At 43.4% G+C, this 26,325-nt stretch overlaps 1 protein-coding gene across 3 annotated transcripts in view; it reads left to right on the top strand.

Annotated features, from left to right (window-relative positions):
* Positions 1–285: 285 nt before the first annotated feature.
* The window catches only part of LOC129830237 (probable G-protein coupled receptor 153), a 67,055-nt gene continuing 41,015 nt past the window's right edge, over positions 286–26,325 (top strand). For all 3 annotated transcript variants that reach the window (XM_055892645.1, XM_055892643.1, XM_055892644.1), the window contains exon 1: positions 286–747. The gene's annotated coding sequence lies outside the window, so the exon portion shown is untranslated. The remainder of the gene's footprint in view (positions 748–26,325) is intronic.

Here is a 26,325-nt window from a genome sequence, read left to right as displayed (position 1 = left end):
CAGTAAAATGTTTGAAATTGCATGTCGCGTTTATATTTTTTGTTCAGTATAGTTATAATGTTTTTGCAATGACATCTGGATCAAAATACATCTTAGGAGTCTTTTCTCCTCTGAGTCAAATAATAATATTCAACCAGGGGAAAGAAAAAAAATGTGTAGTTGAAATTACGCATCAATAATGTATTGTATAGATGTTACAAATATAGGCTAAGCACAGAGGAGACGACAACCAAGAAAATGATATTGTCCCAATAAATTATTTCTTATTATTGCGGTTTACTCCCACTGCCACAGGGAACTAAGCATGCCACATCCATCCAGCGGCGCAATCAGATATCGTTCAGTTACTGCCTCTCTTCGCGGCGGGTAGGCCTACATCCTATGTGATATGAGGCATTGTGGCCTTAATTAAATGTGGAAATTGACGAGCTATATAATTTCTTATGACTCATTTTTGTAGAGATGACACTCCATTAGTGGTGTGCACCACCAGCCGTCAAATATACGTTATTTTCTCCAAATAGGACAAAGGACGCGCGCGCTACAATAATGGCCACGTACAGCTGTGATGATACTGTTTCAAATCTGCCCGTTCATTTTCGAAATCACACTGTTGGATTGATGTTAACGGTCGCCGGTGTCGTTCCTCAATTCGGAATGTAAGGACTGACCACGACTTTTGTGGACTACAGCAAAAGTAATATCACAGAAAGATTGGAATAGTCTGCGGGTGGAATCTTTCATAAGGTAAGAATACAACATTAGCCTAAGCATCAACGCATAATTCACGAGGCTGGGTGATTAGATTAATTTAGCAAACCTATTTAAATGATTTATGAACCAGATAAGTAGCTACTAATGCTGCTTATTAAACAAAACATAATTGCGTATTATTGCTAATTCAATGCTTAAGGTAAACAGTATTTCTCTTCACTTACATGTTGATGTCATGGCGAAACCAACCCTACAGCAAAAAAAAGTCACAGACTGGAAAACCAGAGACTAGAATTTATATGCAAACCTCTTGAATAAATATAGCATAAACTGTGCCTACATGGGAGGTAATCCTTGAATGTATTATATGAAATGTTGATATGCCTAATTTGATGAACAAGACAGAATTCGAAACGAATTAACCGTTATCAATTGACAAGGCACGAGCGCTGTAATCATCGGAGAAGTCATGGCTTACTGTACATTGCCTGCAGTCAGAGTGAATAAGCTCTATCTATGTATGATTTCATTGCAAGAACTCGGTTCAACTGTTTAAAATTAAGGGCTTGAGAACTTCTGAGTTTGTGAGAAGAAGATAGAAGACAGTTGAATGGTTTTATGAATGACATTCTTTATGTATATAGTATTGGATCTCAGAAAATACAACGCTTTGGCAGCATAGAAAATATTAAATTACAATACAGAAATTACTAGAAAATGGATGCATCTGTGGTTAGGTCTACAGCATAACTCCCCAATGCTTCTGGCATAACGTGCACATAGCAGGTAGCCTAGCTGTTAAGAGCGATGGGCCAGTAACCTCAAAGGTCACTGGTTCAAATCCCTAAGGTGGGCATTCTGCCCTTGAGCAAGGCAGTGAGCACTGAACAACAACTGCTCCCTGGGCATTTGATTAAGGCAGCCCCCCCACCTCTCTGAATCAGAGGGTTAAATACAGAAGAGGCATTTCGGTAGAAAGCATTCAGTTGTGGAACTGACTAGGTTTTCCCTTTCTTGCACCTCTTCAATGTATCAACTACAATGGTGTCTTATGAACATTATCAATCATTTATATCAGGCACATATTCATCCTCAGGCAGAGACTGTAGTACTTTGTCTCAACTTTTCTGTTTCCTATTGAATTGCGTAAAACATTTTTGTTGTGTTTTTGTTAAGTTATACCAAGCTTTCGTGTCTAATGGCAGGTAATGATTTCGCATGTCTTGGCTCTGCCGTTGCGTTGCATTGTGGCCAGTTGTTTGCACCAACCTAATCATTTAAGTATTGTCTAACAGGGCCATAAGGAAAGGAACTGAGGAACTGCTTATTGCCACCACTTTTGTCTGTAGATTACCATATATTACACAACAGACAGGATATTGGAAATTGGTTGTCGGTGTGACTGAAGACCACATTTGCCTACTGAGCTAAACCTTCTGAGAGAGCCAATACACAATTCTTTAGGTCTCTGGCACGGTGTCAGAAGAAGCCCGTCTGGTGAACTGGCACCACTACTTTAACTCTTCCTTTCAATCTTGGCACCAATGTTACTGACCATGTATCGTCCAGACTGCAATAACCTGCTAAGCAAAAGCCAAGACGTTGGGTCTTTCAGCCCAAACACAAAATTACAAGTCTTCAGGTCTCCTGCAAGGTTACTCATCAAATGAAACAGGTGAATTAACTAACTCATATGCCACATCTATCTATATATCATTGACAGGCCTACATCTGAGCACCAGTACAAACCCTTTCTTACACACACCTGAACATGAGCACACATTTACCACACACTTTTGAAAACAAAGACCAATATACTGAACACAAATACTATTTACAAATACACATTGAGGTACACACTTGAATACAATTATACATGCAATCATACACCAAATTACATGTAGCCTATGCATTTGCACATTACTTGAGAATATTCCATATCATACACACCTGAACAGAAATTAGACTGTTCCTAGTCATTCAGTATTATTAATTAAGGCTGCTTATGAGTCATACACACAAGCTTGTCACCTGCCGCCCCTCTGTTTAAAATATTTTAACTAGGGCATTGCCGACTGCGATTCTTTTTTAGACGTGTGAATTACGTGGTGCAGGTGCACTAGATAGCAAGGTTATTATAGTAAACTAAAACTGAAATTTAAGCCAAAACTAATCATGAAAAAACGATTTAGTAAACTGAAATAAAATAATTAACGTTTGAAATAATTAACATTTGAAAAACTAAAACTGTACTGAAACTATTATCGTCGACTCAAAAATAAACTAAAATACAATAAAAATCATTATGAGTTATGTTCAGTTTTAGTTTTCTTTTCTAAACATTGGGCAAAAATCAAATGGGTTTTCATTTAGGTTTTCAAGCTTTTGGGGGGATTTTCAAGCTACTGATCTGTCTGTGAGGAAAGACGCTGGAGACGAGAAGCAAGTACAGGGAGGGAACACTTAATGAAACACGGACAAGAACAGAATACGGAGTTTTCCCCAATCAACAAGGTAATGGAGTCCAGGTGAGTCCAGCGAGCGCTGATGTGCATAATGATGGTGACAGGTGTGAGTAATGATGTGCAGCCTGGCGCCCTCTAGCGCCAGAGAGGAAGAGCGGGAAGAGGCGTGACAGTACCCCCCCCCCCCCCCCCCCCCCCCCCCCCCCCAGGGGCGCAAACCGGCGTCCCACCTGGGCCAGCCTGGTGCAGTGGACAAGCCGGCTGAGGCGTAGAAGCCCAGCGATCCAGCAGAGGTGTGAAAGCCTGACAATCCCGCTGAGGCGTGGGAGCCTGATGAGCCGGCTGAGGCATGACGTGGGATGTGAGCATGATGAGCCAGCTGGGGCGTGGAGCCCAACGACCCGGGTGAGGCATGACGTGGGATGTGAGCATGATGAGCCAGCTGGGGCGTGGAGCCCGACGACCCGGGTGAGGCATGACGTGGGATGTGAGCATGATGAGCCAGCTGGGCCGTGGAGCCCGACAACCCGGGTGAGGCATGACGTGGGATGGGCGCTTGCCGAGCCAACCGAGGCAAGGAAACCTCTCGAGTCGGCAAAGGCGTGGAAGCCCGATGAGCCAGCTGAGGCACCCCCGGTTCCTACGGCCGCGGCACCTGGACCCGACGTCATCAACAAAAAACAAAACCCTCCCTGATGCTTCAAATATTGGTGTCAGCATTCTGTGAGGAAAGACGCTGGAGACGAGAAGCAAGTACAAGGAGGGAACACTTAATGAAACACGGACAGGAACAGAATACGGACAGTGGAAAACAAAAAGTCCAGGTGAAGTCCAGGTGAGTCCAGCGAGCGCTGATGCGCGTAATGATGGTGACAGGTGTGCGTGACACTGTCAGGTCGAGCACCAGCGAGGAGGAGCGGGAGCAGGCATGACACTGTCAGGTAAATGCTGCCAGGAGATGGTGATGTTTCAAATAGGCCTAGCTTGTGCATCACTATCACTAGCTAATCTCAGTTAACCCGGAACTAAAGTATTGTGTAATTGGTCAGCTGCTCGATTAAGTTCTGGGTCCATACATGTTAAGAGAAGTGATCAAGAAATGCTAGAACAAGGAGTGGAACTGGAACGAGAAGCTCCACCCTCTCTCTTTGCAAGTTTGGGGCCCGAATTTCCTTTCCCCTTCCGAAATTCAAAAGATGCTAACACTTGCGAAATTGTGATTTGTCAAAATAACCAGTGACAAAAAACAACAACATCGGAACTACTGCAGCTCGTCATAACTTTGTTGATATTTTTATCAACCTACTGCATACCTATTCAAATATACATTTTAGTGTGCAGGGTGTGCTATCAGCATGCTAACACTCATTAAGACAGAGCGGTAGCATCGCTAGCATTCACTGGTTGAAGTTGAAGTAACATTTGAGTGTAATGGAGTTCACTGGTGACAATGACATGAATATACAGGTAGCTGCAAAAATAATGGAAACACTTGAGTAAATGAGGGATACAAAGTGTATTGAAAGCAGGTGCTTCCACACAGGTGTGGTTCCTAAGTTAATTAAGCAATTAACATCCCATCATGCTTAGGGTCATGTGCTGGGCAGGCCATTATTTTGCCTACCATGACTAAGCCCCAATAGGATGAAAATGCCCCCATCCACAGGGCACAAGTTGTCACTGAATGGTTTGATGAGCATTAAAACTATGTAAATCATATGCCATGGCTGTCTCAGTCACCAGATCTCAACTCAATTGAACACTTATGGGAGATTCTGGAGTGGGGCCTCAGCTGAGACAGCGTTTTCCACCACCATCAACAAAACACCAAATGATGGAATTTCTTGTGGAAAAATGGTGTTGCATCCCTCCAATAGAGCTACAGACACTTTGGAATCTATGCCAAGGTGCATTAAAGCTGCATTTCTGGCTCATAGTGGCGCAATGCCCTATTAAGACACTTTATGCTGGTGTTTCCTTTATTTTGGCAGTTACCTGTATATCATTCATGACATTTCATTATTGCTTGAATTCAGGCGTGGCTGAACTGTTTTTAATGGGGAAAGGTTGGTGTGTACCCCGCTTCTGTGATTTTCGTTGAAAGCTCTGCTTCCGTTGAGTGGACCTATTACTGCTAGAATATAAAACGAAGATAAAAACACACAAATATAATAAAGTTGGCGGAGATGACACTTTGGGACAGATGGAAGGTCAAAAAATTCGACCATGAGAATATCGTGGGGAATCATTGTACATGGATGAGGTCTGCCAAGTTTTTCAAATGTCAAAGGAGGGCTCTCACAGAAAAAGTGTGAATACCACTGCCAACCTAGCCGCTGGCCTTACCACATGCTACTGGCAAATACTTGACTCCATGATGGTAGTATATGGGTCAATCTACAGAAGTGGTGCAAATTGGGGGTTGGGAAAAAAATCTAATTTGTATCCTATTTTTTCTAACTTTAAGCACACATGTTGTCCAACATGTTTCAGATAGACATACAGTACCAGTCAAATGTTTGGACACACCTACTCATTCAAGGGTTTTTCTTTATTTGTACTGTTTTCTACATTGTAGAATAATAGTGAAGACATCAAAACTATGAAATAACACACATGGAATCATGTAGTAAAACCAAAAAAGTGTTAAACAAATCAAAATATATTTTATATTTGACATTCTTCAAAGTAGCCACCCTTTGCGGCAGGTAGCCTAGTGGTTAGAGCGTTGGACCCGTAACCGAAAGGTTGCTAGATTGAATTGCCGAGGAAAAAATCATCTGTCGTTCTGCCCCTGAACAAGGCAGTTAACCCACTGTTCCTAGGCCGTCATTGTAAATAAGAATTTGTTCTTAACTGACTTGCCTAGTTAAATAAAGGTTCAATAAAAAAATAAAAAAATTGCCTTGATGACAGCTTTGCACACTCTTGACATTCTCTCAACCAGCTTCATGGGGAATGTTTTTCCAACAGTCTTGAAGGAGTTCCCACATATGCTGAGCACTTGTTGGCTGCTTTTCCTTCACTCTGCAGTCCAACTCATCCCAAGGCATCTCAATTGGGTTGATGTTGGGTGATTGTGGAGGCCAGGTCCTCTGATGCAGCATTCCATAACTGTCCTTGGTCAAATAACCCTTACACAGCCTGGAAGTGTGTTTTGGGTCATTTTCTTGTTGAAAAACTAATGATAGTCCCACTAAGCGCAAACCAGCCGGGATGGCGTATCGCTGCAGAATGATATGGTATGGTATGGTTAAGTGTGCCTTGAACCAAAAATCTCAAATTTGGACTCATCAGATCAAAGGACAGATTTCCAACGGTCTAATGTCCATTGCTCGTCTTTCTTGGCCCAGGCATGTCTCTTCTTCTTATTGGTGTCCTTTAGTAGTGGTTTCTTTGCAGCAATTCTACCATGAAGGCCTGATTTCACGCAGTCTCCTCTGAACAGTTGATATTGAGTCTGTTACTGTCTGTTACTTGAACTCTGTGAAGCATTTATTTGGGCTGCAATCTGAGGTGCAGTTAACTCTAATGAACATCCTCTGTAGCAGATGTAACTCTGGGTCTTCCTTTCCTGTGGCGGTCCTCATGACAGCCAGTTTCATCATAGCGCTTGATGTTTTTTGCGACTGCACTTGAAGAAACTTTCAAAGTTCTTGCAATTTCCCGGATTAACTGACCTTCTTGTCTTAAAGTAACGATGGACTGTCATTTCTCTGCTTATTTGAGCTGTTCTTGCCATAATATGGACTTGGTCTTTTACCAAATAGGGCTATCTTATGTATACCACCCCTACCTTGTCACAACACAACTGATTGGCTCAAACGCATTAAGAAGGAAAGAAATTTCACAAATTAACTTTTAACAAGGCACACCTGTAATTAGTCATTCCAGGTGACTACCTCATGAAGCTGGTTGAGAGAATGCCAAGAGTGTGCAAAGCTGTCATCAAGGCAAAGGGTGGCTACTTTGAAGAATCTCAAATATAAAATATATTTTGATTTGTAATAACACTTTTTTGGTTACAACATGATTCCATATGTGTTATTTCATAGCTGTGATGTCTTCAATATTATTCTACAATGTAGAAAATAGTAAAAATTAAGAAAACCCCTTGAATGACTAGGTGTGTCCAAACGTTTGACTCGTACTGTATGTTTTTAGAAATGTTTACTAATTAATATACAATGAAAATATGAAATGTCTTGAGTCAATAAGTATTCAACTCCTTTGTTATGGCAAATCTAAATAAGTTTTGCTCAATAAATTGCAGTTACTCCACAATACTAACCTAATTGACAGAGTAAAAAGACGGAAGCCTGCACAGAATAAAAATATTCCAAAACATGCATCCTGTTTGCAACAAGGCACTCAAGTAACCCTGCCAAAAATGTGGCAAAGCAATGTCTGAATGTTCCTGAGTGGCAGAGTTATAGTTTTGACTTAAATCTGCTTGAAAATCTATGGCAAGACTTGAAAATGGTTGTCTAGCAATGATCAACAACCAATTTGACAGCGCATGAAGAATTTTGAATTTAATGATGGGTAAATATTGTACAATTCAGGTGTGCCAAGCTCTTAAGAAACTTACCCCAAAATACTCTTAAGAAACTTACCCAAAAAGACTCACTGCTGTGATCACTGCCAAAGGTGATTCTAACATGTATTGACTCAGGGGTGTGAATTCTTATGTAAATGAGATATTTCTGTATTTAATTTTCAATACATTTGCAACAATGTCAAAAACATGTTTTGACTTAGGGGTATTGTGTATAGATGGGTGACCATTTAAACAAATATTTAATCAATTTTTAATTCAGGTTGTAACTCAACACAATGTGGATTAAGTCAAGGGGTATGAATACTTTCTGAAAGCACGGTAAATGAAGGACTAGATGGCTATAACTCGTTTTAGTATAGACAATGCCATTCCACCATCAGCTAGGTGAGGATTTCTATGAGTTGGTAAGTGATAAGCCAATTATCAAATAAAATAAAAGGTTATTTGTCACATGCTTCGTAAACCACAGGTGCAGACTAACAGTGAAATGCTTACTTACAGGTCCTTTTCCAACAATGCAGAGTTAAAGATAAAACATGTAATAAAAAATAGAAATAGTGACACGAGGAATAAATATCCAGTGAAAAACGAATAACAATAATGAGTAAAAATAAGATGGCTATATACAGGGAGTATGAGTAGGGGTATGAGGTAATTGAGGTAGCTATGTAGGGGTTAAGTGACTAGGCACTTAACTATGATAGATAATAGACAGAAGCAACAGCGAATGTGGTGAGTGTAAAAGTGTGTGTGTGAGTTTGTGCATATGTTATGTGTGTGTGTGGGCGTATGTAGTGTTTGTGTGTGTACAGTGCATTCCAAAATATTCAGACTCCTTGACTTTTTCCACATTTTGTTACGTTACAACCTTATTCAGAAATCTACACACAATATCCCATAAAGCGAAAACAGGTTTTTAGAAAAGTTTGCAAATGTATAAAATCAGAACAGAACAGAAATACCTTATTTACATAAGTATTCAGACCCTGAGCACACAGCCAAGACAACGCAGGAGTGGCTTTGGGACAAGTCTCTGAATGTCCTTGAGTGGCCCAGCCAGAGCATGGTCTTGAACACGATCGAACATCTCTGGAGAGATCTGGAAATAGCTGTGCTGCTATGCTCCCATCCAACCTGACATAGCTTGAGAGGATCTGCAGAGAAGAAGGGGAGAAACTCCCCAAATACAGGTGTGCCAAGCTTGTAGCGTCATACCCAAGAAGGCTGTAATCGCTGCCAAAGGTGCTTCAACAAAGTATAGATTTCTAAAAAGCAGTTTTTGCTTTGTCTTTATGGGGCATTGTGTTTAGGTTGATGAGGGTAATTTTAGAATAAGGTTGTACCATAACAAAATGTGGAAAAAGTCAAGGGGTCTGAATACTTTTCAAATTTACTGTATGTGTGTGTTGGGGTGTCAGTGTAAGTCTGTGTGAGTGTGTGAGTAGAGTCCAGTGTGTGTGCATACTAGAATCAGTGCAAGAGAGTTAGTGCAAAAATGGGTCAATGCAGGTAGTCCCGATAGCCATTTATGATTAGCTATTTAGCAGAGAGAACAGTCTATGACTTAGGTGGCTGGAGTCTTCTTCAAAATGGTTTGCTTATAGTTTGTAAACCAAAAACTAAGGTTATATCCAGGTTCCAAGACCAATATTTATACCAGGACATTGTTTCCGAGATCCAGACCTAGCAAGTTGAGAGCATGACAAGTTAAAGACCAACTGTATAGTACATTATAGTAGAGTACATTATAGTAGAGTAGAGTAGGTTACATTATAGGGGTGTGAACTTTTAAATGTTAAAATGTTTGAGCAAAATTGGGAAGTCAACATAAAAATAAATCCTTAACCTATTTTAGATTTACATTTTTTATCACAAAATTAAAATCCCAGTGCAGTTATTACAAAACTACCACCAACAGGTCCCGATCATCATAATAAAGGGAAAAATGTAAATTAAACAAATGCCTAACGCAGCAATGCTGTAAAGTTGGGAGATATGCATCTTTCAAATTATTTACCACAGATATGAAGTGCCCTGCACTTTATCACCATTAAGTTGGAGAAGTGGCAGAGAAAGGCAAGCGACAGCAGAGAACAGCCTGCTCTGCCCTGAGTCAGTATATCGAGTCTACTGCTGCGCTGTGCTTTTAGCTGACCCAATGTTACAACGATTGGTGCTTTGTAAACATGCTGAAGTACGGACTGACTACTGGGAACTTCATCAGCAAGCTGTCAAACTATTGCAAATGAGTGACAAGCTACACACTGTTTATCAGTGCAGTGCCTAACATCCTTACACTCTTAGAGAAAAGGTGCTATCCCAATAGGACAACCCTATTTTGGTTGCAGGGAAACACTTTTGGGTTCCATGCAGAACCTTTTCTACAGAGTGTTCTACATGGAACCCCAAAGGGTTCTACCTGGAGCCAAAAAGGGTTCTACCTGCAACCAAAAAAGTTATCCTATGGGGACAGATGAAGAACCCTTTTAGGTGTAGCTATTGTAGCTTGCTAAAGTTCCATCCCTGTGTACAGGTTAGCGTTTTTTTGTCATGAATCTTGTTCTGGAGGCAGCTCTGCAGAGTGGTCACTAGCTGGCACAGCCACAAAATCATAAAACCTAATTCTAACCTTAACCCTGACCTTAACCATAATGCTTAGCCTCCTAACCTTAAATTAAGTCCAAAAAGCAATATTTATAGCACATTTTGACTTTGCAGCTCGCCTATCTAAGGGAAAGTCACTCAGTTCTGCTTCCAGGACAAGACTCATGACAATAAACGTCAACCTGCCCCTGTGTTTGTCAGTGAAGCTAGCTAGCTAGCTAGCTAGCTAGCAGGCAGGCTACAACAAGCTAAATCAGCTGTGGAAATCACTGGTGGCCGATACACTTGCACATATTTTGTGCATGAGTAGAGAGAAGTCATTTTGTCATTTTGTTTTCTCACTGTCTATCAGAGTGTGCGTCTGTGTCTGTCCCAAGTGCCCGTGTTTCATAGCGAGTGACCTGCACAACAGGTCACGGGAGCCAATGCTCACAAATAGATGTATAATTTTGTAATATTGATACGTGGCAGCTGGAATGTTGAGAGACCAAAACCACTATCAAACTATTAAATAGTGATCACAATAGAAAGCGGCCCCTTGATACAGGACTTAGGGGCCAAGTTTTCGGTTTGAGATTCAGCCTATGACTGAATCATTGCCCCATAGCGGTTATACACAATAGGACCATATTCTGCATTGTGAATTCACAAGGGATTTTTACGGAAAACTGATAAAAAATGTCTGTTTAAACATGAAGAAATGTTTTCCATTTGTCACATCCCTACTACAGTAGAGTACAGTAGAGTACAGTACAGTAGATTGGGGTACAGTACAGTACAGTAGTGCACAGTACAGTGGTCCTCCGTAGTTCGAGATGCCCGTGCTGTCACAGATGCCATAATGGCACAGATTCAAAGATGAGACCTCTTTACACTCACTGGTTAGTTTATGATGTAGACCCATCTAGTACCGGGTCGGACCCCCCTTTGCCTCCAGAATGGCCTGAATTCTTCTGGGCATTCTACAAGATGTCGGAAACGTTCCACAGGGATGTTGGTCCATGCCTAGGCGATGGCATCACGCAGTTGCTGCAGATTGGATAGCGGTACATTCATGCCGCAAACAGCCCGTTCCATCTCATACCAAAGATGTTCTATTGGTTTGAGGTCTGGGGACTGAGCAGGCCACTCAAGTAAACTGAACTCGCTGTCATGTTCCAGGCAATATTTTTTCCATTCCTCAACTTCCCAGTGTCGGTGATCGCGTGCCAACTGCAGCCGCTTTTTCTTGTTTTTAGCTGATAGGAGTGGAACCATCATGTGTGGTCGTCTGCTGCAATAGCCCATCCGTGACAAAGACCGACGAGTTGTACATTCTGAGATGCCGTTCTACACACTACTGTTGTACTGCACCGTCATTTGTCTGTTTGTGGCCCGTCTGTTAGCTTCCACGATTCTTGCCATTCTCGTTCGACCTCTCTCATCAACAAGCTGTTTTCTCCCACAGGACTGCCGCTGACTGGATGGTTTTAGTTTGTCGCAACATTCTCTGTAAACCCTAGACATTGTTGTGCATGAAAAGCCCAGAAGTGCAGCCGTTTCTGAGATTTGGATTCGGCGCCCTTGCACCGACGATCATCCAACGCTCAAAGTCGCTTAGGTCACTCGTTTTGGCCATTCTAACGTGCAATCGAACAGTAACTGAATCCCTCGATGCCTGTCTGCCTGCTTTATATAACAAGCCACGGCCATGTGACTCACTGTCTGTAGTAGCGATCCATTTTCGGGTGGTGTACCTAATAAACTGGCCGGTGAGTGTATATCTCTGGTGTCAATTGTTTTGATTGTGACAATTTTGGTGTGGGCTTATTTTGGACTTCAAAGAATCCCCATAGGTAAAATATGGTTGGCTTTCTTTCATTTGGACAGATGGACATCCCAGTAAACATATTTTAGTCCCAAAACCGTACTTTAAATATTTCTTGATATATTAGATGTTCGGCAGTGACACTTAAAAATACATGAAGATTTACCAACATGCTCACAAATTTTCTCCAAAATGTTTGCAGACAGACTACTCACCATGTGGCCATGCTGGAGAGGTATGCAATCCCATCACCTGGTGATATTTGTAGGAGTGTTGCTTATTCATTCTACTGTCTTTTAATGTGGGTGTTCGGCGTTGATTTCAAAAGGTGGGACAGGATAAAACAATTCCTAATTAGATCAGTATATTTCAATGTAATAAGAGAACAACTCAATATGTTTGATTGAAATAATAGTGTTAAAAAAATGCTTTATTTTCAAACAGCCACCTCTCAAAGAAATAAGTTTATAAACAATGACTTTGTACTATATTAATTTAACAATGAATATGTGTTTGTTATTGCCTTGGATTGAATTAGAACATATCATGATGTTAATAAATGTTTTAAGTTTAGAGACTTTTTTTTACAGTAGTTTGTTTTTATTTACCCCCAAAAATTTGATTTTAATATATATATGTTTTTTTTACAGCACCTTGCACTTTCACCCTATGCATTCTTTTGAGCATGGATTCAATTAAGTATATTATTTTTGCATCTCGACCTCCTTGGTTTATTCCTTTTCATGGTTTTGAGTCCGAATACCTTTTGAACTCCCCCAAAATATTTGTCATAATTCGCTCTTTTATGATTGCTTAATCAATAGAGACTACACCAACGCACAGGACATACTTTTGCTCTGTGCAAAGTTGAGGATTTGATCATTCATTCACTGTCAGCGTGTCTTCAGCATGACCTCCAGTCCCTAATGACTCAATCAAGTACTTTATCAACCTGGAATGAAGTGCTGCCGATCACTCTGCATCAGAGATATCATATTGGGATAATTGTTTTTCACAAGTTGATTATTCGTCATTCACTGAAGATGAGTCAGATAGATTGCATCTTGGCTTCTGAAGGACTAGTTCATCCCACTTGGTGAGAGTGCTGTGTCTTCACATCTGCTGCCTGCCTTCCTGCCTCCCTGCCTGTAGTGGATGACTCAGCGGGCCACGCCAGCTGTAATTCCTAAACTGTCTCTGACTCCCCCATGCTGGAGACAGGCTTTGTACTCCATGACACTACACTATTCTGCACTATTCCAAAAGGGGAAGATCAGTTAATACCTCGGAATAGTAAGCCCCACTCTGCTTCCATTCAGGCCCAGTCGCTCACATGGACAATGGGAGTGTCAGATAACTTCCAGTAACAGATAATGCTGATGATGGTACGCTGAAGTGGGCTGTTTGTATGCATGGGAGGATGACGCTGTAGTCAGCCATTTGATAGCACTCCAAGAACACTCGCCACAACACTCTGAGTCCTTGTACTTGAAACAGAAAATGTCACCCCTAAAGATGTCATGATTGCACTATGTATGTACATGGTCTGAGAGACCCTATGACCTAACCTGTGTCATTAATAAATTGGAGACCTGTGTCTCTTAAACAACACAGTAAAAACAGGCGAAAGGTAATCTGATCCTAGATCTTTCATTCAGGGCAACTTCTGACTAAGCTCTACTATATCTGGCTCTACTTATCAGCTGTTCGCCATTCACTTATAGGAGGCATAGTGTTGCCTTCATGATAATGTCATAAGCATGTCATAATACTCCATAACGTGTGAATTATGTCAGTAAGGTGCCGTTAGTTTCTAAGACATGTTCGCCAGCGTTCGTGACATTATTCGGACTCATATTTATATTGTATTTACATTTCAGCAATAGATGTTATTAACTTCCTAATGGGACCTCCATTATGGTAGTTCACACACGTCACATAGAATTGCTTGGAAACACAAATGTCAGTTCAACTAAAATAAATTGAATAGTTCTACTCTTTATTGTATTGTTCTGGGTTTTGCGTTTCCCTTTCAGGTTTTCACTCGATGTTACCACAAAATGGGAATACAGGCTTGGAACCACTCCCTGACTAGACAAGTGACTTCTCTTTTTGAGTGTGGCATTGTGCTATTTTAGCTCACTTCCCGAGCGGTAGGTGAAAAGCTCTCTTTGAATGACCAGATCCTTTCAGTGACTTAATGAGTCTCTCCTGGGGCCAAAGCAAAGTGCTTGTTGGGTTTTAGGGTCGCGGGGCTTCACGTCTACGAGTGTGTGCAGGCGGCGCTTCCGGTGTATACGCCGGCCTACTGCGGCACGGAGCATTCGTCTTTTCCGACAGCTCTGGAGAGACAGGCACTCTCGGCCTAGGCCGATGCATCGTGCTGATTGGCGGCAAGGCACTGGGGGCATGCGCAGCTCTCCCACCCCAACGTACAAACCAATGGGGAGATATAGGTCAGCTTCACATTCAAAAACACACACCTCTGTTCTGTCTCTCCAAACACACTGACCTGTCTATCTGTCTGTATCCTTTTGTGTGATATACTGTCTCCATCAATCTACTTTATATTCTGTCTATTTCTTTCTCTCTCTCACTCTCATTAACTCACACACTTATTCACTTACTCTCTCTCTCTATATATATATACAGTACCAGTCAAAAGTTTGAACACACCTACTCATTCAAGGGTTTTTCTTTATTTTTACTATTTTCTACATTGTAGTATAATAGTGACGACATCAAAACTATAAAATAACACATTTGGAATCATGTAGTAACCAAAGTGTTAAACGAATAAAAATCTATTTTAGATTTTAGATTCTTCATAGTAGCCACCCTTTGACTTGATGACAGCTGTGGTAGCCATGCTGGTTAAGTGTGCCTTGAATTCTAAATAAAGCACAGACAGTGTCACCAGCAAAGCACCCCCACAACATCACACCTCCTCCTCCATGCTTCACAGTGGGAACCACACATGCCAAGATCATCTGTTTACCTACTCTCACAAAGACACAGTGGTTGGAACCAAAAATCTCAAGTTTGGACTCATCAGACCAAAGGACAGATTTCCACCGGTCTAATGTCCATTGCTCGTGTTTCTTGACCCAAGCAAGCCTCTTCTTCTTATTGGTGTCCTTTACTAGTGGTTTCTTTGCAGCAATTTGACCATGAAGGCCTGATTCACGCAGTCTCCTCTGAACAGTTGATGTTGAGATGTGTCTGTTACTTGAAGTCTGTGAAGCATTTATTTGGGCTGCAATCTGAGGTGCAGTTAACTCTAATGAACTTATCCTCTGTAGCAGAGGTAACTCTGGGTCTTTCTTTCCTTTGGCATTTCTCATGAAAGCCAGTTTCATCATAGCGCTTGATGGTTTTTGCGACTGCACTTGAAGAAACTTTCAAAGTTCTTGCAATTTCCTGGATTGACTGACCTTCATGTCTTAAAGTAATGATGGACTGTCATTTCTCTTTGCTTATTTGAGTTGTTCTTTTTATAATATGGACTTGGTCGTTTACCAAATAGGGCTATCTTCTGTATACTTAAATGTATACCACCCCTACCTTGTCACAACACAACTGATTGGCTCAAACGCATTAAGAAGGAAAGAAATTTCACAAATTAACTTTTAACAAGGCACACCTGTAATTGAAATGCATTCCAGATGACTACCTCATGAAGCTGGTTGAGAGAATGCCAAGAGTGTGCAAAGCTGTCATCAAGGCAAAAGGTGGCTACTTCGAAGAATCTAAAATCTAAAATATATTTTGATTTGTTTAACACTTCTTTGGTTACTACATGATTCCATATGGGTTATTGCATAGTTTTGATGTCTTCACTATTATTCTACAATGTAGAAAATAGTAAAAATATAGAAAACCCCTGGAATGAGTAGGTTTATCCAAACTTTTGACTGGTACTGTATATCTACAGTATCTATCTATCTCTATCTGTGATGATGTGATGCATGCTGTAGCCCCCCCCCCCCCCCCCCCCACCATGTCTCACTAAGCTTCACTGACAGATTTGCAAAGCACTAAATTACTCATCCAAAGAGTAGGAGGACGTGGGACTAAATCTTGGCTCCTTATGCAACACTTTGTTTGAGACCTTCATTGAAATTATTTTGATAGGCTACTAGGGTTCCACATTGCCACAGACAACGCTGGCATTGTATTTATTTGTTTAATGAAGTGAACAACATGTTAGACAGTATGTTTATATTACAGATACAGCATCATTTGATACATCATTTGGCATTACTCTGTATCTGGTTCTTATGTGGGTGCACATCCTGCAATTTATTTAATCTATACTCAGTGATATTATGGCTCGCCAGCATTTTCCTTGGGACATAGCCATATGTAAACTGTATATTTATGTAATGAGTTGTTGATTATGCAGGTCCACTGACTGGAAATGTTGATGAAGCCAGACTGATATCAGATGATTTGTGGACTTTGGCTTTGGGGGATGTTTGGCTTGCAGACTTGGGCTGGCGCCTTGCTGCTTTGGCAATGTCGCCGGCACACAAAGGTCTAGAGAAAAACTGAAACATGGACAAAGAGGAGACTTTTAAATAGCACTTTGACAGTCCATCAGAGTTGGACATTTTACCTTAAGCTCCCGAATGGCTCAGACAGACACCTCAAAGTGGAAGCACAGATTCAGCTGCAGAACAGCGCCCCTGGAAGATTGTAGGGCTTAAGTGACTCGCTCAAATGCAGGAGAGGCTATCTGTGATCTACCTTGCGGTGGCCAGTTCATCTCCCCTATTGTCCAGCACGGGATTCAAACTGGAAACGTCCTGGCTTCTGGTTCTAACCTCTGAACTTCCTACTGCCCGAGATCAAAGGAGATGTGAAGGAGGAAGCACCCCACTACAACTGAAGCCACATAAGGAGAACTTAGCCAATACCCCATGTGTTTGTCCACTCCCTTCCACATCTCTGAAAGAGCCTGTCAAAAACAGACCAGGCTAAAAAGACTGTAGACAAACAATATGTGTAACTTTGACGAATGACTTACAAACTATCCTGAACAAAAATATAAACGCAACATGTAAAGTGTTGGTCCCATGTTTCATGAGCTGAAATAAAAGATCCCCGAAATTTTCGATAATCACAAAAAGCTTATTTCTCAAAATGTTGGTGCACAAATTTGTTTACATCCCTGTTAGTGAGCATTTCTCCTTTGCCAAGATAATCCATCCACCTGACAGGTGTGTGATATCAAGATGCTGACTAAACAGCGTGATAAATACGCAGGTGCACCTTGTGCTGGGGACAATAAATTGCCACTTTAAAACGTGCAGTTTTGTCACACAACACAATGCCACAGTATGTCCAACCGGCCTCACAACCGCAGACCACATGTAAGCACGCCAGCCCAGGACCTCCACATCCGACTTCTTCACCTGCGGTATCATCTGAGACTAGCCATCCGGACAGCTGATGAATCTGAGGAGTATGTCTGTCTGTAATAAAGCCCTTTTGTGAGGAAAAAATCATTCTGATTGGCTGGGCCAGCTCCCCAGTGAGTTGGCCTGGCTCCCAAGTGGGTGGTCCTATGCCCTCCTAGGCCCACGCATGGCTGCAACCCTGCCCAGTCATGTGAAATCCATAGATTAGTGCCTAATGTATTTATTTCAATTGACTGATTTCCTTTAATGAACTGTAACTCAGTAAAATTTTGAAATGGCATGTTGCATTTATATTTTTGTTCGGTATAGTTCTAATGTTTTTGCAATGACATCTGGATCAAAATACATCTTAGGAGTCTTTTCTCCTCTGAGTCAAATAATAATATTCAACCAGGGGAAAGAAAAAAAATGTGTAGTTGAAATTGCGCATCAATAATGTATTGTATAGATGTTACAAATATAGGCTAAGCACAGAGGAGAAGACAACCAAGAAAATGATATTGTCCCAGTAAAGGACTTCTTATTATTGCGGTTTACTCCCACTGCCAAAGGGAACTAAGCATGCCACATCCATCCAGCGGCGCAATCAGATATCGTTCAGTTACTGCCTCTCTTCGCGGCGGGTAGGCCTACATCCTATGTGATATGGAGCATTGTGGCCTTAATTAAATGGGGAAATTGACGAGCTATATAATTTCTTATGACTCATTTTTGTAGAGATGACACTCCATTAGTGGTGTGCACCACCAGCCGTCAAATATACGTTATTTTCTCCAAATAGGACAAAGGACGCGCGCGCTACAATAATGGCCACGTACAGCTGTGCTGATACTGTTTCAAATCTGCCCGTTCATTTTCGAAATCACACTGTTGGATTGATGTTAACGGTCGCCGGTGTCGTTCCTCAATTCGGAATGTAAGGACTGACCACGACTTTTGTGGACTACAGCAAAAGTAATATCACAGAAAGATTGGAATAGTCTGCGGGTGGAATCTTTCATAAGGGAAGAATACAACATTAGCCTAAGCATCCACGCATAATTCACGAGGCTGGGTGATTAGATTAATTTAACAAACCTATTTAAATGATTTATGAACCAGATAAGTAAAATTCATTCCTGGCTCCCAAGTGGGTGGGCCTATGCCCTCCCAGGCCCAGCCATGGCTGAGCCCCTGCGCAGTCATGTGAAATCTATAGATTAGGGCCTAATTAATTTATTTCAATTGACTGATTTCCTTATATGAACTGTAACTCAGTAAAATCTGTGACATTTTTGCATGTTGAGTTTAGATTTTTGTTCAGTGTAATATTGCTCAAATGCTGCACCCACAATAATTTAAAATCAAGATTTCGTTAGAATTATGCTCTAAGTGTCTCTCATGGGCACGTTTGGGTGGCATCTGTGACCTGGGCATTCGGATAAGGCTAGGTTTACATCATTATGAATGTCTGAGCCTTCTGCTTATAAAAGGACTCCAATGGCTCCAGCCTGTCTGTCGACTCAATTTATTAGGTGGCAACACTTGCCCCTTTTTGCTTATGCTATTGGTCATCATCATTCTCTACAGGAAAACACAAGAATCTCTGTGAAAGCTTTTAGCTGGCTTTCTCCATGACCTGATTCACACAATAGGGCTGATATTTCCAGCACGGTTCCAGTAACTATGGTGGATGTGTAACAAGGCCAGCCCAGTACAGCTCGGCTTGGCTCGGCTGGGTTGGCCCTATAATGGGATTCAGGCTGCTCTGTGGCTGAATCTGTGCTGCTCTCAGCCTATTGTTTGTGTGGTGTGTCGGGGGTTGGGTATACGCTGACAGCAAAAAGACATGCCCAGAGTTGTAGGGATAGTTCGCAATTTTTTCATCATCATCTTTCTAATGGATAGCAACAATATCTTGAGCAGTATTGCAATAATCTTCCACTTATTTTGCAGGTTAATGTTAACTGGGATGAGTCTTGTCCTGGAGGCACAAGTGAGCAATTCCCGCTAGATGGGACAATTGCAAATTCAACATTGGCTATATTGTAAAAATGAATGAAAACAAAAAATTGCTTTTCGATTTTAATTTAAGGTTAGCAGTGTGGTTAACATTTACATTATTTAGCAGACGCTCTTATCCAGAGCGACTTACAAATTGCAAAGTTCATACATATTCATCCTGGTCCCCCCGTGGGAATTGAACCCACGACCCTGGCGTTGCAAGCGCCATGCTCTACCCACTGAGCCACACGGGACCAGGTTAAAGTTAAGGTTAAAGTTAGGGTTAGGGTTAGGTTTCAAATCAGATTTTATGACTTTATGACAGTGGCTGTGCTAGCTAGTGACCACTCTGCAGAGCTGCGTCCAGTACAAGATTAATGACGAAAAACGCTAACCTGCATTTATTTCCTGTACCTGGGGCTTCTCCCAATTAGTAACCTCATGCTGTGCTAGCAGTACACTACCATATCGGCTGTCATCGGTAGGGCTGGGAATTGCCAAGGACCTCAATATACGATATTATAACAATACTTAGGTGCCGATACGATATGTGTTGCGATTCTATATATCTCACGATTTATTTACAATTCTATAAGTATTGTGATTCTATGTTCCTAACATATTGCTCACTATATGCCTGTTGCAGAGGGACAAGAGAGAGCCATGAGAAAACAATTTTTGATCAGACATATAGTGCTGAAAACATATTGGCTCACAAAAATATTGAGGCCAAGCTATAAAAGGAGAAATACCAGAGTTTTGGACTAGGTACAAACGACTAGCGCTAGCTAACGTTAACTACCTACAAGAAGAAGAAAAAAAGAATATACTTTATATACTATATTTGTATTTATTTTGAGAATCGATCCTTAGAATAAATATAATCTAGTCAAAATAATTTTGTGATACTCTACTGTATCGATTTTTCCCACCATCACTAGTCATCAGTATAATGACAAGGTTCTGACATTAACTTGCCTGCCTGCAGTGGTGTGCTTGCTAAATGGGAATTCAGTCAAATATCAACCAAATATTTATGTTAATCTTATGTTAGTCTTTACCCAGTAGTTTCCCTAAGTGTAGAATGTAGTTGGTTGATTGATTGAGTGATTGATTGACGTACACTATATATTACAACATAACGTACACTATATATTCAAAGTATGTGGACACACCTTCAAATTAGTGGATTCGGGTTTTTCAGCCCAACCCGTTGCTGACAGGTGTATAAAATTGAGCACATATGTAACAGTCCTGACCTATTTATGTTAGTTTTTATGTGTTTTTGGTCAGGGCATGTGTTTTGGGTGGGCAGTCTATGTTATTCGTTTCTATGTTGGTTTTGGTTTGCCTGGTATGGCTCTTGATTAGAGGCAGGTGGTTTGCATTTTCCTCTAATCAAGAGTCATATTTAGGTAGGGCATTCACACTGTTTGTTTGTGGGTGGTTGTCTCCTGTGTCTGTGTGATGTTACGCCACATGGGACTGTAGCGTTTGTTTGTAGTCGTGTACCTGTTCGTGCGTTCTTCAAGTTATATGTAAGTTCGTGTCCAGGTCTGTTTTCATCGTTTATTTGTTTTGTAGTTTATTCAAGTATAGTTCGTTTTCTGTCTACGTCGTCTTTGTCTATTTTGTTTATTTAATAAATCATTATGTGTTCAAACTTCGCTGCGCCTTGGTTCCCTCAATACTCCTCCTTCTCCGAAAATGGAGAGGAGGAGGAAAATCGTTACAGAACCACCCAACCCTCTCCAGAGCCAAGCAGCGGAGTCAAAGGAGAAAGGGACAGGAAAAGAAGGAGCAATGGACATGGGACGATGTTCTGGATGGAAAGGGTGTCTACACATGGGAGGAGATCCTAGCTGGTAGAGATCGCCTCCCATGGGAACAGCTGGAGGCACTGAGGAGAGCGGAGGCTACCGGAGAGAGGAACCGGAGCTATGAGGGAACGCGTCTGGCACGGAAGCCGAAAAAGCCCGTGAGTAACTCCCAAAAATTTCTTGGGGGGGGGCTAAAGGGTAGTGGGCCAAGGGCAGGTAGGAGACCTGCGCCCACTTCCCAGGCTTACCGTGGAGAGCGGGAGTACGGGCAGGCGCCGTGTTACGCAGTAGAGCGCACGGTGTCTCCTGTACGAGTGCATAGCCCAGTGCGGGTTATTCCACCTCCCCGCACTGGGAGGGCTAGATTGGGCATTGAGCCAGGTGTCATGAGGCCGGCTCAACGCGTCTGGTCTCCAGTGCGTCTCCTCGGGCCGGCATACATGGCACCTGCCTTACGCATGGTTTCCCAGGTTCGCCTACATAGGCCGGTGCGGGTTATTCCACCTCCCCGCACTGGTCGGGCAACCGGGAACATTCAACCAGGTAAGGTTGGGCAGGTTCAATGCTCAAGAGTGCCAGTACGCCTCCACGGTCCGGTATTTCCGGCACCACCTCCCCGCCCCAGCCTAGTACCTACAGTGTCTACACTATGCACTAGGCTACCAGTGCGTATCCTGAGCCCTGTTCCTCCTCCACGCACTCTCCCTGTGGTGCGTGTATTTAGCCCGGTGCCTCCAGTTCCGGCCCCACGCACTAAGCTACCAGTGCGTCTCCAGAGCCCTGTACACACTGTATATTCTCCCCCTACTAATCCTGATGTGCTTGTCCTCAGGCCGGCGTCACCAGTGCCGGTACCACGCATCAGGGATAGAGTAGGCTCTGAGAATACAGTGTGCCCTGTCCCTGCTCCCCGCACTAGTAGGAAGGTGCTTGTCATTAGCACGGTGCCTCCAGTTCCGGCACCACGCACCAGGTCTACAGTGCGCCATATCCGGCCAGAGCCATCCGTCTCCCCAGCGCCATCTGAGCCATCCGTCTCCCCAGCGCCATCTGAGCCATCCGTCTCTCCAGCGCCATCTGAGCCATCCGTCGCCCCAGCGCCATCTGAGCCATCCGTCTCCCCAGCGCCATCTGAGCCATCCGTCTCCCCAGCGCCATCTGAGCCATCCGTCTGCCAGGAGCCTGCAAAGCCGCCCGTCTGCCATGAGCCTGCAAAGCCGCCCGTCTGCCATGTGCCTACAGAGCCGTCAGCCAGACAGGAGCCGCTAGAGCCATCAGCCAGACAGGAGCCGCTAGAGCCGTCAGACAGACAGGATCTGCCAGAGCCGCCAACCAGACAGGATCTGCCAGAGCCGCCAACCAGACAGGATCTGCCAGAGCCGCCAACCAGACAGGATCTGCCAGAGCCGCCAACCAGACAGGATCTGCCAGAGCCGCCAACCAGACAGGATCTGCCAGAGCCGCCAGCGAGCCATGAGCAGCCAGAGCCGTCAGAGAGCCATGAGCAGCCAGAGCCGCCAGCGAGCCATGAGCAGCCAGAGCCGTCAGTGAGCCATGAGCAGCCAGAGCCGTCAGAGAGCCATGAGCAGCCAGAGCCGTCAGAGCGCCATGAGCGTCGAGAGCCGTCAGCCTGCCATGAGCGTCGAGAGCCGTCAGCCTGCCATGAGCGTAGAGAGCCGTCAGTCTGCCATGAGCGTCGAGAGCCGTCAGCCTGCATGGACCTGCCAGAGCCGTCCAAACAGGACCTGCCAGAGTCCTTCAGCCGGGATCTGCCCCTTGTCCCGGTGTTGCCCCTTGTCCCGGTGCTGCCCCTTATCCCGGTGCTGCCCCTTGTCCCGGTGCTGCCCCTTGTCCCGGTGCTGCCCCTTGTCCCGGTGCTGCCCCTTATTCCAGTGATGGTCCTTATCCTGGTGCTGCCCCTTGTTCTGGTGCTGCCCCTTGTCCCGGTGCTACCCCTTGTCCCGGTGCTGCCCTTTGTCCCGGTGCTAGCTGTTTATTTAGGGGAAGCTAATGTTTGGGTGGTCAGTGGAAGGGGTAGAAAGAAGAGGGGAGTGACTATGGTGGTGCGGGGACAGCGTCCTGAACCGGAGCCACCACCGTGGTCAACTGCCCACCCGGACCCTCCCCTGGACTTTGTGCTGGTGCGCCCGGCGTTCGCACCTTGGGGGGGGGGTACTGTAACAGTCCTGACCTATTTATGTTAGTTTTTATGTGTTTTTGGTCAGGGCATGTGTTTTGGGTGGGCAGTCTATGTTATTCGTTTCTATGTTGGTTTTGGTTTGCCTGGTATGGCTCTTGATTAGAGGCAGGTGGTTTGCATTTTCCTCTAATCAAGAGTCATATTTAGGTAGGGCATTCACACTGTTTGTTTGTGGGTGGTTGTCTCCTGTGTCTGTGTGATGTTACGCCACATGGGACTGTAGCGTTTGTTTGTAGTCGTGTACCTGTTCGTGCGTTCTTCAAGTTATATGTAAGTTCGTGTCCAGGTCTGTTTTCATCGTTTATTTGTTTTGTAGTTTATTCAAGTATAGTTCGTTTTCTGTCTACGTCGTCTTTGTCTATTTTGTTTATTTAATAAATCATTATGTGTTCAAACTTCGCTGCGCCTTGGTTCCCTCAATACTCCTCCTTCTCCGAAAATGGAGAGGAGGAGGAAAATCGTTACAACATAGCCATGATTTATTAGCATTAGATTGCCCTTACTGAAGAGCTCAGTGATTTTTAACGTGGCACAGTCATAAGATGCTACCTTTCCAACAAGTCAGTTCGTTCTGCTAGAGCTGCCCCAGTCAACTGTAAGTGCTGTTATTGTGAAGTGGAAACGTCTAGGAGCAACAACGGCTCAGCCACAAAGTGGTAGGTGACACAAGCTCACAGAACGAGACTGCTGAGTGCTGAAGCGCTTAAAAATCATCTGTCCTTGGTTGCTACACTCACTACCGAGTTCCAAACTGCTTCTAGAAACAAAGTCAGCACAAGAACTGTTCGTTGGGAGCTTCATGAAATGAGTTTCCATGGCCAAGCAGCCGCACACAAGCCTAAGATCACCATGCGCAATGCCAAGCGTCGTCTGGAGTGGTGTGAAGCTCACCGCCATTGGACTCTGGAGCAATGGAAACGCGTTCTCCAGAGCAACGAATTACGTTTCACCATCTGGCAGTCCAACGGACAAATCTGGGTTTGGCGGATGCCAAGATAACACTTCCTGCCCTAATGCATAGGGGCAACTGTAAAGTTTGGTGGAGGAGGCATAATGGTCTGGGACTGTTTTTCATGGTTCGGGCTAGGCCCCTTAGTTCCAGTGAAGGGAAATCTTAACGCTACAGCATACAATGACATTCCAGACGATTCTGTGCTTCCAACTTTGTGGCAACAGTTTGGGGAAGATTTTGGAATGAGATATACAATGAGCATGTGTTCACATACTTTTGGTTATGTAGTGTATCTTTTTGCAATGCAACCCTGAATGTAAAGCTCAAACCGAAAGCTAGCACCACAACAACAATGCAACAGCTGTTGGAGGCAGGAACTCGGATAAGTTGGCTAGCCTTTGTACGGGAGGCCTGAGCGATGACATGTCACTCATTTTGAGTGTCTCTCCTTGGGGTACGGCCCAGAGCACATCACTCTCCGGTCAACAAAACAGACAGGAAATAGAAGTGAATTGACAACACTCCAGCTGCGCCAAATGTTTTACACTTCACTGTGGTGTGGGGGAAAACGGATCTCCTTTGTGTATTCTCTCTAGCAAGGGCAATTTGACTGAGAAAATAGCTTTGAATGCTGATCAAAGAGCATAATGCAGTGTACACATACCTGCAGATGGCTGATGTGAAAAGAGTGGCAAGTGGATTTTTTGGGGTCATTATGCTGTTCATACAGACATTTTATGGAAAACAGGGAGTTGATTGACAAATTGTCATATGTCCTATTACCATACTGGCCATATCTATTATTGGGAATAAATGTGATAAAAATGTATTCAATACAGTAGCATCTTGGTATGCTACTGTTGTAACAGTCCTGACCTATTTATGTTAGTTTTTATGTGTTTTTGGTCAGGGCATGTGTTATGGGTGGGCAGTCTATGTTATCTGTTTCTATGTTGGTTTCGGTTTGCCTGGTATGGCTCTTGATTAGAGGCAGGTGGTTTGCATTTTCCTCTAATCAAGAGTCATATTTAGGTAGGGCATTCTCACTGTTTGTTTGTGGGTGATTGTCTCCTGTGATGTCTTTCGTCGTTGTGTTCGATGTATTCACTTTCGGAGCTGTTTGGCTGTTCGTATGTTTCGATGTACGTTCCTGTTCGTGAGTTTACGTTTGTCTATGTAAGTTTATGTTCAGGTTGCGTCAACGTCGTTTTGTTATTTTGTAAGTTTTGAAAGTGTTTTGTTTTGTTTAGTCTACGTCGTATTTGTAATAAAGATGGCATATTTCCCTGAACCCGCATTTTGGTCAGAAGATCCTTCTCTCCTCACCTCTTCCGAGGATGAGGAAAGCGACAGCTATAACAGAATCACCCACCAAAATACAGAGACCAAGCGGTATGGGAGAAATCGACGGAGCAACAAGGACTTCTGGACTTGGGAGGAGATCCTGTCTGGTAGAGGACCCTGGGCGCAAACTGGAGAATATCGCTGCTCTCGTGAGAAGAGTGAGGCAGCCACAGCCCAGGAGCGCTGGTATGAGGAGGCAGCTAGGAGACGTGGATGGAAGCCGGAGAATCAAGCTCGTAACCGGAATTATGAGGGGACTCGTTTTGCACGGAAGCCCGAAAAGCCCGTGAGTAACTCCCAAAAATTTCTTGGGGGGGGGCTAAAGGGTAGTGGGCTAAGGGCAGGTAGGAGACCTGCGCCCACTTCCCAGGCTAACCGTGGAGAGCGGGAGTACGGGCAGACACCGTGTTACGCAGTAGAGCGCACGGTGTCTCCTGTACGTGTGCATAGCC

The sequence above is a fragment of the Salvelinus fontinalis genome, chromosome 31, assembly GCF_029448725.1.
Source record: "Salvelinus fontinalis isolate EN_2023a chromosome 31, ASM2944872v1, whole genome shotgun sequence".
NCBI lineage: Eukaryota > Metazoa > Chordata > Actinopteri > Salmoniformes > Salmonidae > Salvelinus > Salvelinus fontinalis.
The sequence above is the reverse complement of the archived record's forward strand: the minus strand, read 5'-3'. Positions and strand labels throughout refer to the sequence as shown.